A 10,563-nucleotide genomic window follows, 5' to 3' on the forward strand; every position below is an offset into this window, starting at 1 on the left:
AATACTCTGCTCTCTGCAATGATCCTTCTGCACCACTCTCCAAACTCTGTTCTATGTAACACTCCTTCTGCACGTCAGTCTTCAAACTCTGCTCTCTGTAAGATCCTTCTACTACCCAGTCTCCAAACTCTGCTACCTGTAACAGTTTTTATGCACCCCAGTCTCCAACGTTTTCTCACTTTAACAGGCCTTCTGCACCCAAATATCCAACCTCTGCTTTGTGCAATGGTCTTTCTGCACCCCAGTCTCCAAACTCTGTTCTCCACAACAGTTCTTCTGTACTACAGTCTTAAACCTCTGTTCTCTATAAGGGTCCTTCTTCACCCCAGTCTTTAACCTCTCCTTTCTCTATCAGTCCTTCTGCACTACATTCTCCAAACTCTGCTCTGTGTCACAGTTCTTCTGCACCTCACTCTGCAAACTCTTCTCTCTGCAACAGCCCTTCTGCACCCCAGTCTTCAACCTTGCTCTCTGCAACACTCCTTCTGCACCCCAGTCTCAAAAATCTGCTCTCTGCAACAGTCTTTCTGTACTGCAGTCTCCAATCTCTGCTCTCTGTAACAGTCCTTCTGCACCCCAGTCTCCAAACTCTGCTTTCTGTATCAGTTTTTCTGAACCCGAGTCTCCAACCCCTGCGCTCTGTAACTTTCCTTCTGCACCTCAGACTCCAACCTCTGCTCTCTTTAAGATCCTTTTGACCTATCATCTACTATAGATGATAGGTTAGAGAGCAGAATTCATCAGACACTAGAATGGCAATGTGTAAATCAATGGAAATGTAACTGATGTAACCGATGTGATTCAGCAATCGGTATACGGGGTAATAATGAAAGTTAATAACCATTCTGAATCAAATTGTGAAACATGATATATTAAGAAAGATGTAATGTTTTGAAAGACCAACAATAAAAAAAAATTAAAAAAAACTGATTAACTTTCATCCTGTTGACGAAAAAAAAAAAAAAGATCCCTTTGAAACCCAGTCTCCAAACTCTGCTTTCTGCAATTGTCCTGCTGCACCCCAATCTCCAACCTCTGTTCTCCACAACAGTTATTCTGCACCCCAGTCTCCAACCTCTACTCTCTTTAACGGTCCTTCTCCACCATAGTCTCCACTCTCAGCTTTCTGTATCAGTTCTTCTGCACCCCAATTTCCAACCTCTGCTCTCTTTAACGGTCCTTCTGCACCGTAGTCTCCACACTCTGCTTTCTGTATCAGTTTTTCTGCACCCCAATTTTCAACCTCTGCTTTCTTTAACAGTGCTTCTGTACCTCAGTCTCCAACCTCTGCTCTCTTCAACAGTCCTCCTGCAACCCAGTCTCTGACCTCTGATCTCTGCAACAGTCCTTCTACACCCAAGTCTCCAACCTCTACTCTCTGCAATGATCCTTCTGCACCCCAGTCTCCAAAGTATGCTCTCTGCATCAGTCCTTCTTCACCACAGTCTGCAACCTCTGGTATCTATAAGATCCTTCTGCAACCCAGTTTCCAAACTCTACTCTTTGTGACATTCCTTCTGCACCCCAGTCTCCAAACTCTGCTATCTGCAACAGACCTTCTGCACCTCAGTCTCCAAATTCTGCTCTCTGCAACAGTCCTTCTTCACCCAAGTCTCCAACACCTGCTACCTGAACAGTCCTCCTTCATCCAAGTCTCCAACCTCTGCTCTGTGTAACAGTCCTTCTGCACACCAGTGTCCAACCTCTGCTCTCTGCAATGATCCTACTGCATCCAAGTCTCCAACATTTCCCCTCAGCAACAGTCCTTCTGCACCCAAGTCTCCAACATCTGCTCTCTGCAACAGTTCAGATGCACTCCAGTCTCCAAACTCTGCTGTCTGCAACGATCCTACTGCACCCCAGTCGCCAACCTCTGCTCTTCTTAACTGTTTTGCTGCACCTCGGTCTACAATATCTGCACCCCAGTCTCCAACCTCTGCTCTGTGCAACAGTTCGGATGCACTCCAGTCTCCAAACTCTGCTCTCTGAAAGATTATTCTGCACCCCAGTCTCCAAACTCTGATCTCTGTCACAGCCCTTCTTCACCCCAGTCTCCAACCTCTGCTCTCTGTAACAGTCTTTCTGTACCGCAGTCTCTAACTTCTGCTCTATGTAAGATCCTTTTTAACCCCAGTATCCAAACTCTGCTCCCTGTAACATTCCTTCTCCACCCAAGTCTCTAAGCTCTGCTCTCTGCAACGGTCCTTCTGCACCACAGTTTCCAACCTCTTCTTTCTGTATCAGTCCTTCTGCACCACAGACTCCAAATTCTGCTCTCTGTAACAGTCCTTCTGCACCTCAGTCTCCAAACTCTGCTCTCTGCAACAGTTCTTCTGTACCCTAGTCTCCAACCTCTGCTCTCTGTAATAGTCCTTCTATACTGCAGTCTCCAACCTCTGCTCTCTATAAGGTTCATTGTGGACCCAAGTCTCCAAACTCTGCTTTCTGTATAAGTCCTTCTGCACCCCAGTCTCCAACCTCTAATGTCTGTAACAGTCCTTCTGCATCTCAGTCTCAAACATCTGCTCTCTGTAACAGTCCTTCGGCACCCCAGTTTCTAAACTCTGCTCTCTGCAAAAGTCCTTCTACACCCCAGTCTTCAATCTCTGCTCTGTGTAACAGTCCTTCTGCATCCCACTCTCCAACATCTGCTCTCTGCAACCGTCCTTCTGCACTCAAGTCTCCAAACTCTACTCTCTGCAACGGTCCTCCTGCACCCCAGTCTCCAACCTCTGCTCTCTGCAACAGTTCTTCTACACCCCAATCTCCAACCTCTACTCTCTGAAACAGTCCTTCTACACCCCATTCTCCAACATCTGATCTCTGCAACAGTTCTTCTCCACCCCAGTCTCCAACCTCTGCTCTCTGTAAAAGTCCTTCTGTACTGCAATTTCCAAACACTTCTCTCAGTAACGGTAATTCTGCACCTCTGTCTCAAACCTCTGCTTTCTGTATTAGTCCTTCTGCAATCAAGTCTCCAACCTCTGCTCTCTGCAACAGTCCTTCTACACCCCAGTCTCCAACATCTGCTCTCTGCAACAGTCCTTCTGCACCTCAGTCTCCAAACTCTGCTCTCTGCAACGGACTCTCTGCACCCCAGTTTCCAAACTCTTCTCTCTGTAAGATCCTTCTGCACCTCAGTTTCCAAACTCTTCTCTCTGTAACATTCCTTCTGCAGCCCAGTCTCCAAACTCTGCTCTCTGCAATGGTCCCTCTGCACCCCAGGCTCCAACCTATGTTCTCTACAACAGTTCTTCTGTACAACAGCCTTCAACCTTTATTCTCTGTAAGTATCCTTCTTCACCCCAGGCTCCAACCTCTGCTCTCTGCAACACTCCTTCGGCACCCCAATCTCCAACCGCTGCTCTCTGCAACAGTCCTTCTACACCCAAGTTTCCAAGCTCTGCACTCCGCAACACTACTTCTGCAACTCAGTCTTCAACCTTTGCTCTCTGCAATGGTCTTTCTACACCTCAGTCTTCAACATCTACTCTCTGTAACAGTCCTTCTGCACCTCAGTCTCCAAACTCTGCTCTCTGTATGATCCTTCTGAAAAGAAGTCTCCAAAAACTGCTTTCTGTAACAGTCCTTCTGCACCCCAGGCTTTAAACTCTGCTCTCTTTATCAGGCCTTCTGCACACCAGTCTCAATCCTCTGCTCTCTGTAACAGGTCTTCTGCACCCAAGTCTCTGAACTCCGCTCTCTTTAACAGTCCTTGTGCCCCCCATTCTCTAACCTCTGCTCTCTGCAACAGTCCTTCTGTACTACTGTCTCCAACCTCTGCTCTCTGTAACGGTTCTTCTGCACCCCAGTCTCAACCTCTGCTTTCTGTATCAGTAATTCTGCACCCCAGTCTCCAAACTGTGCTCTCTGTTACATTCTTTCTGCACCTCAGTCACCAACCTCTGCTCTCTGCGACAGTTCTTCTTCACCCCATTTTCCAAACTCTGCTCTCAGCAACAGTTCTTCTGAACCCCAGTCTCCAACATGTGCACTCTGAAACAGTTCTTCTATAAACCATTCTCTAACCTCTGCTCTCTGTAACAGTTTTCCTGTATGGCAGTCTCCGAACTCTGCTCTCTGCAATGGTCCTTCTGCACCCCAGTCTCCAAATTCTGTTCTCTGTAACAGTCCTTCTGAACCCCAGTCTCAAACCTCTGCTTTCTGCAAAGATCCTTCTGCACTCCAGTCTCCAACCTATGTAATCTCCAACAGTCCTTCTGCATCTCAATCTGAAAACTCGGTTCTCTGCAATTTTCATTCTTCACCCCAGTCTCCAAACTCTGCTCTCTGTAACAGTCTTGTTCCACCTCAGTCTCCAACCTCTGCTCTCAGTAAGATCCTGCTGCAACCCTGTCTCCAGACACTGCTCTCTGTAACAGTCCTTCTGTACCCCAGTCTCCAACCTCTGCTCTCTGCCACAGTCTTTCTAAACCCCAGTTTCCAACCTCTGCTCTCTGAAACATTCCTTCTGCATCTCAGTTTCCAAATTCTGTTCTCTGTAAAAATCTTTCTGCACCTCAGTTCCCAAACTCTGACCTCTGCAATGGTCCTACTGCACCCCAGTCTCTAGCCTCTGCTCTCTGCAACGATCCTTCTGCACCCTAGTCTCCAACATCTGCTCTCGGCAAGAGTAGTTCTGTACATCAGTCTGAAAACTCTGATCTCTGCAAAAATCCTTGTGCACCACAGTCTCTGAACTCTGCTTTCTGTAACAGTCCTTCTACAACTCAGTCTCTAAACTCTGCTCTCTGTAACAGTCCTTCTGAACCCCAGTCTCTAAACTCTGCTTTCTGTAACAGTCTTTCTACACCCCAGTTTCCAAACTCTGCTCTCTGTAACAGTCCTTCTGCACCCCAGTCTCCAACCTCTGCTCTCTGCCACAGTCCTCTGCACCCCAGTCTAAAAACACTGCACTCTGCACCAGTCATTCTGCACCCCAGTCTCAAACCTCTGCTCTCTGTAACAGTCCTTCTGCACATCCGTCTCCAACCTCTGCTCTTTGTAAGAGGCCTTCTGCACCCCAGTCTTCAACCTCTGCTCTCTGCAACAGTCCTTTTGCAACCCAGTATTCAAACTCTTCTCTCTGTAACAGTCCTTCTACACCACAGTGTCCAAACTCTGCTTTCTGTATCAGGCCTTCTGCACCCAAGTCTCCAACCTCTGCTCTCTGAAATATCCTTCTGACCCCATTTTCCAAACTCTGCTCTCTGTAATATTCCTTCTCCACGCCAGTCTCCAACCTCTGCTTACTGCAACGGTCCTGCTGCACCCCAGTCTCCATCCTCTGTACACTGCAATACTCCTTATGCTCCCCAGTCTCCAAACTCTGCTCTCTGTAACAGTCCTTCTGTACAGCAGTCTCCAAACTCTGCTCTATGTAAAGGTCCTTTTGCACGCCAGTCTCTAACCTCTGCTTTCTTTGTCCGTCCATCTGAACCTCCGTCTCCAACCTCTGCTCTCTGCATAACTCCTTCTGCAACCCATTCTCCAACTTCTGCTCTCTGCAACAGTCCTCCTGAAAAACAGTATCCAACATCTGCTTTCTGAAAAAGTCCTTTAGTACCCTAGTCTCCAACCTCTGCTCTCTGCAACAGTCCTTCTGTACTGCAGTCTCCAACTTCTGCTCTCTGCAACGAACGTTGTGCACCCCAGTCTCTAACAACTGCTCTCTGCAAAAGTCCTTCTGCACCTCAGTCTGAAAATTTTTGTTTCTGCAACAATCCTTCTGCACCCCAGACTTCAAAATCTGCTCTCTGTAACAGTCTTTATGATCCTCAGTCTCCAAACTCTGCTCTATGTAAGATCCTTGTGCAACACAGTCTCCAAAATTTGCTCGCTGTAACAGTTCTTCTACACCTCAGTCTCCAACCTCTGCTCTTCGTAATAATCGATCTACACCTCAGTCTGAAACCTCTTCTCTCTACACGATTCATCTGAAGCCCAGTCTCCAACCACTGCTCTCTGTAACAGTCCTCCTGCACCTCAGTCTCCAAACTCTGCTCTCTGTAAGATCCTTCTGCCACCCAATCTCCTAACTTTGCTTTCTATAACAGTCCTTCTGAACCCAAGTCTTCAACCTCGGCTCTATTTAACAGGCCTCCTGCACCACAGTCTCCAAACTCTGCTCTCTGTATCAGGCCTTCTGCACCTCAGTCTCCAAACTCTGCTCTCTGCAACAATCATTCTACACCTCAGTCTCTAACATCTGTTCTCTGTAAGATCCTTCTGCAACCCAGTCTCCAAACTCTGCCCTCTCTAACAGTTCTTCTGCACCCCTTCTCCCAACTCTCCTTTCCGTAACAGGCTTCTGCACCCCAGTCTCCAAAGTCTGTTCTCTATAACAAGACTTCTGCACCCCAGTCTCCAACCACTGCTCTCTGCAACAGTCCTTCTGCGCCCCAGTCGCCAACCTGTGGTCTCTGCAACAGTGATTCTGCACCTCAGTCTTAAAACACTGTTCTCTGCTACGATCCTTTTGCACCTCATTCTCCAACATCTCCTCTCTGAAACGATCCTTCTGCACCCCAATCTTCAATGTCTCCTTCTGCAACTGTTTCCAAATTCTGCTCTTGGCAACAGTCCTTCTTCAGCCAAGTCTCCAGCCTCTGCTCTCTGCAACAGTCCTTCTACAGCCCAGTCTTCAACCTCTGCTCTGTGTAACAGTCCTTTTGCACCCCAGACTCCAATCTCTGCTCTCTGTAACAATCCTTCTGCACCCCAGTCTCCAACCTCTGCTCTCTGTAACAGTCCTTCTGATCCGTATTCTCAAACCTCTGCTCTCTGTTACAGTCTTTCTATACCGCAGTCTCCAACCTCTGCTCTCTATAACCGTCCCTCTGTACCCCAATTTCCAACCTCTGCTTTCTGTAACAGTCCTTCTGCACCTCAGTCACCAAACTCTGCTCTCTGTAACAGTCCTGCTGCAACTCAGCCTCAAAACTCTGCTCTCTATAACAGTCCTTCCGCAACCCAGTCTCCAAACTCTGCTCTCTGTAGGAGGCCTTATGCACCTCAGTCTCCAAACTCTGCTCTTTGAAACAGTCCTTCTGTACGCCAGTCTGCAACCTCTGCTCTATCTAACGGTCCTTCTGCACCCCAGTCTCAAACTTCTGCTTTCTGTATAAGTCTTTCTGAACCACGGATTCCAACCTCTGCTTTTTGTAACAGTCCTTCTGCATCATTGTCTCCAACCTCTAAACTCTGCAACCTTACATCTGAACCCCATTCTCTAACCTCTGCTCTCTGTAACAGTCCTTCTGCACCCCATTCTCTAACCTCTGCTCTCTGCAACAGTCCTTCTGTAGTACAGTCTCCAACCTCTACTCTCTGTAATGGTTCTTCTGCACCCCAGTCTCAACCTCTGCTTTCTGTATCAGTAATTCTGCACCCCAGTCTCCAAACTTTGCTCTCTGTTACATTCTTTCTGCACCTCAGTCTCTAACCTCTGCTCTCTGCGGCAGTTCTTCTGCACCCCATTTTCCAAACTCTGCTCTCAGCAACAGTTCTTCTGAACCCCAGTCTCCAACATGTGCACTCTGAAACAGTTCTTCTATAAACCATTCTCTAACCTCTGCTCTCTGTAACAGTTTTCCTGTATGGCAGTCTCCGAACTCTGCTCTCTGCAATGGTCCTTCTGCACCCCAGTCTCCAAACTCTGTTCTCTGTAACAGTCCTTCTGAACCCCAGTCTCAAACCTCTGCTCTCTGCAAAGATCCTTCTGCACCCCAGTCTCCAACCTATGTAATCTCCAACAGTCCTTCTGCACCTCAGTCTGAAAACTCGGTTCTCTGCAATTTTCATTCTCCACCCCAGTCTCCAAACTCTGCTCTCTGTAACAGTCTTGTTCCACCTCAGTCTCCAACCTCTGCTCTCAGTAAGATCCTGCTGCAACCCTGTCTCCAGACACTGCTCTCTGTAACAGTCCTTCTGTACCCCAGTCTCCAACCTCTGCTCTCTGCCACAGTCTTTCTAAACCCCAGTTTCCAACCTCTGCTCTCTGAAACATTCCTTCTGCACCTCAGTTTCCAAATTCTGTTCTCTGTAAAAATTCTTCTGCACCTCAGTTCCCAAACTCTGACCTCTGCAATGGTCCTACTGCACCCCAGTCTCTAGCCTCTGCTCTCTGCAATGATCCTTCTGCACCCCAGTCTCCAACATCTGCTCTCTGCAACAGTAGTTCTGTACATCAGTCTGAAAACTCTGATCTCTGCAAAAATCCTTGTGCACCACAGTCTCTGAACTCTGCTTTCTGTAACAGTCCTTCTACAACTAAGTCTCTAACCTCTGCTCTCTGTAACAGTCCTTCTGAAAAACAGTCTCTAAACTCTGCTTTCTGTAACAGTCCTTCTACACCCCAGTTTCCAAACTCTGCTCTCTGTAACAGTCCTTCTCCACCATAGTCTCCAACCTCTGCTCTCTGCAACGGTCCTTCTGCACGAAAGTCTCCAACCTCTTGTCTCGGCAACAGTCCTTCTGCACCCCAGTATCCAAACTCTGCTCTGCGTATCATTTCTTCTGCACCTCAGTCTCCAACCTCTGCTTTATGTAAGATCTTTCTGCAACAAAGTCTCGAACTCTGCTCTCTGTAACAGTCCTTATATGCCCCAGTCTCAAACCTCTGCTCTGTGCAACAGTTCGTCTGCAAAGCAGTCCCAACCTCTGCACTCTGAAAGATCCTTCTGCACCCCAGTCAACAAACTCTGATCTCCGTAACAGTTTTTCTTCACCCCAGTCTCCAACCTCTGCTCTCTGTAACAAGGCTTCTGCACCTCGGTCTCCAACATCTGCTCTCTGCAACGGTCCTTCTGCACCCCATTCTCCAACCTCTGTTGTCTGCAAGAGTCCTTCAGCATGTCAGTCTCCAACCTCTGCTCCCTGCAAAAATCCTTCTGCACCCCAGTCTCCAACAATTGCTCTCGGTAACATTTATTCTGCACCTCAGTCTCCAACCTCTGCTTTATGTAAGATCCTTCTGCCACCCAGTCTCCAAACTCTGCTCTCTGTAACAGTCCGTCTGTACCCCAGTCTCCAACCTCTTCTCTGTGCAACAGTTCATCTGCACCCCACTCTCCAACCTCTGTTCACTGTAAGATCCTTCTGAACCCCAATCTCCAAACTCTGATCTCTGTTAAAGTCCTTCTTCACCCCAGTCTCCAACATCTGCTCCCTGAAACAATCCTTCTGCACCCCAGTCTCCAACTTCTGCTCTCTGCAACAGTATTTCTGCACCCCAGTCTTTAACATCTACGCTCTGAAACAGTTCTTCTGCATCCCATTCTCCAACCTCTGTTTTCTGTTTCAGTCTTTCTGCACCCCAGTCCAAACTCTGCTCTCTGTAACAGTCCTTCTTTATCTCAGTTTACAACATCTGCTCTCTATTACAGTCCTTCTGCACCCCAGTCTCCAAACTCTGCTCTATGCAACAGTCCTTCTTCACTCCAGTCTTCAACATCTGCTCTGGGTAACAGTCCTTCTGCATCCCAGTCTTCAAAATCTGCCCACTGCAACCGTCCTTTTGCACCCAAGTCTCCAACCTCTGCTCTCTGCAATAATTCTACTGCACCCCAGTCGCCAATCTCTGCTCTCTGTAACAATCCTTCTGCACCGCAGTCTCCAAACTCTGTTCTACGTAATATTCTTCTGCAACCCAGTCTCCAAACTCTGCTCTCTGTAACAGCCCTTCTGTACCCAGTCTTTAACCTCTGATCTCTCTAACAGACCTTCAGCACCCCAGTCTCCAAACTCTGCTCTCTGTATCAGTCCTTCTGCACCCCAGTCACCAAAGTCTGCTCTCTGTAACAGTCTTTCTGTATCTCAGTCTCCTACCTCTGCTCTCTGCAACAGTTCTTCTGCACATCAGTCTCCAAGATCTGCACTCTGAAACAGTTCTTCTCTACTCCAGTCTCCAACCTATGCTCTCTGTAACAGTCCTCCTGTATTGCAGTCTCCAAACTCTGCTCTCTGTAATAGTCCTTCTGCACCTCAGTCTCCAACCTATGTTTTCTGTATCAGTCCTTCGGTACCACAGTCTCCATCCTCTGCTATCTGCAACAGTCCTTCTGCACCTCCGTCTCCAAATTCTACTCTCTGCAAAAGTCCTTCTGCACCCAAGTCTCAAACACCTACTCCATGCGACAGTCTTTCTTAACCCCAGTTTCCAAGCTCTGCTATCTGCAACAGTCTTTCTGCACCCCAGTCTCCAAACTCTTCTCTCTGTAACAGTCCTTCTGCACCTCAGTCTGGAAACTCTGCTTTCTGCAATGATCCTTCTGCACCCCAGACTCCAAACAATGCGCTCTATAACAGTCCTACTGCACCTAAGTCTCCAAACTCTGCTCTACATAAGACCCTTCTGCCACCCAATCTCCAAAGTCTGCTCTCTGTAACAGCCCTTCTGCACCCCAGTCTCCAAAGTCTGTTCTCTATAACAATCCTTCTGCACCCCAGTCTCCATTCTCTTCTCTCTGTGACAGTCCTTCTGAATCTCAGTCTCCTTCAGCTACTCTCTGCAACAGTCTTCCAGCACCCCTGTCTCCAAATTCTTGTCTCTGCAACAGTCCT

The sequence above is a fragment of the Ictidomys tridecemlineatus genome, unplaced genomic scaffold (assembly GCF_052094955.1).
Source record: "Ictidomys tridecemlineatus isolate mIctTri1 unplaced genomic scaffold, mIctTri1.hap1 Scaffold_216, whole genome shotgun sequence".
NCBI lineage: Eukaryota > Metazoa > Chordata > Mammalia > Rodentia > Sciuridae > Ictidomys > Ictidomys tridecemlineatus.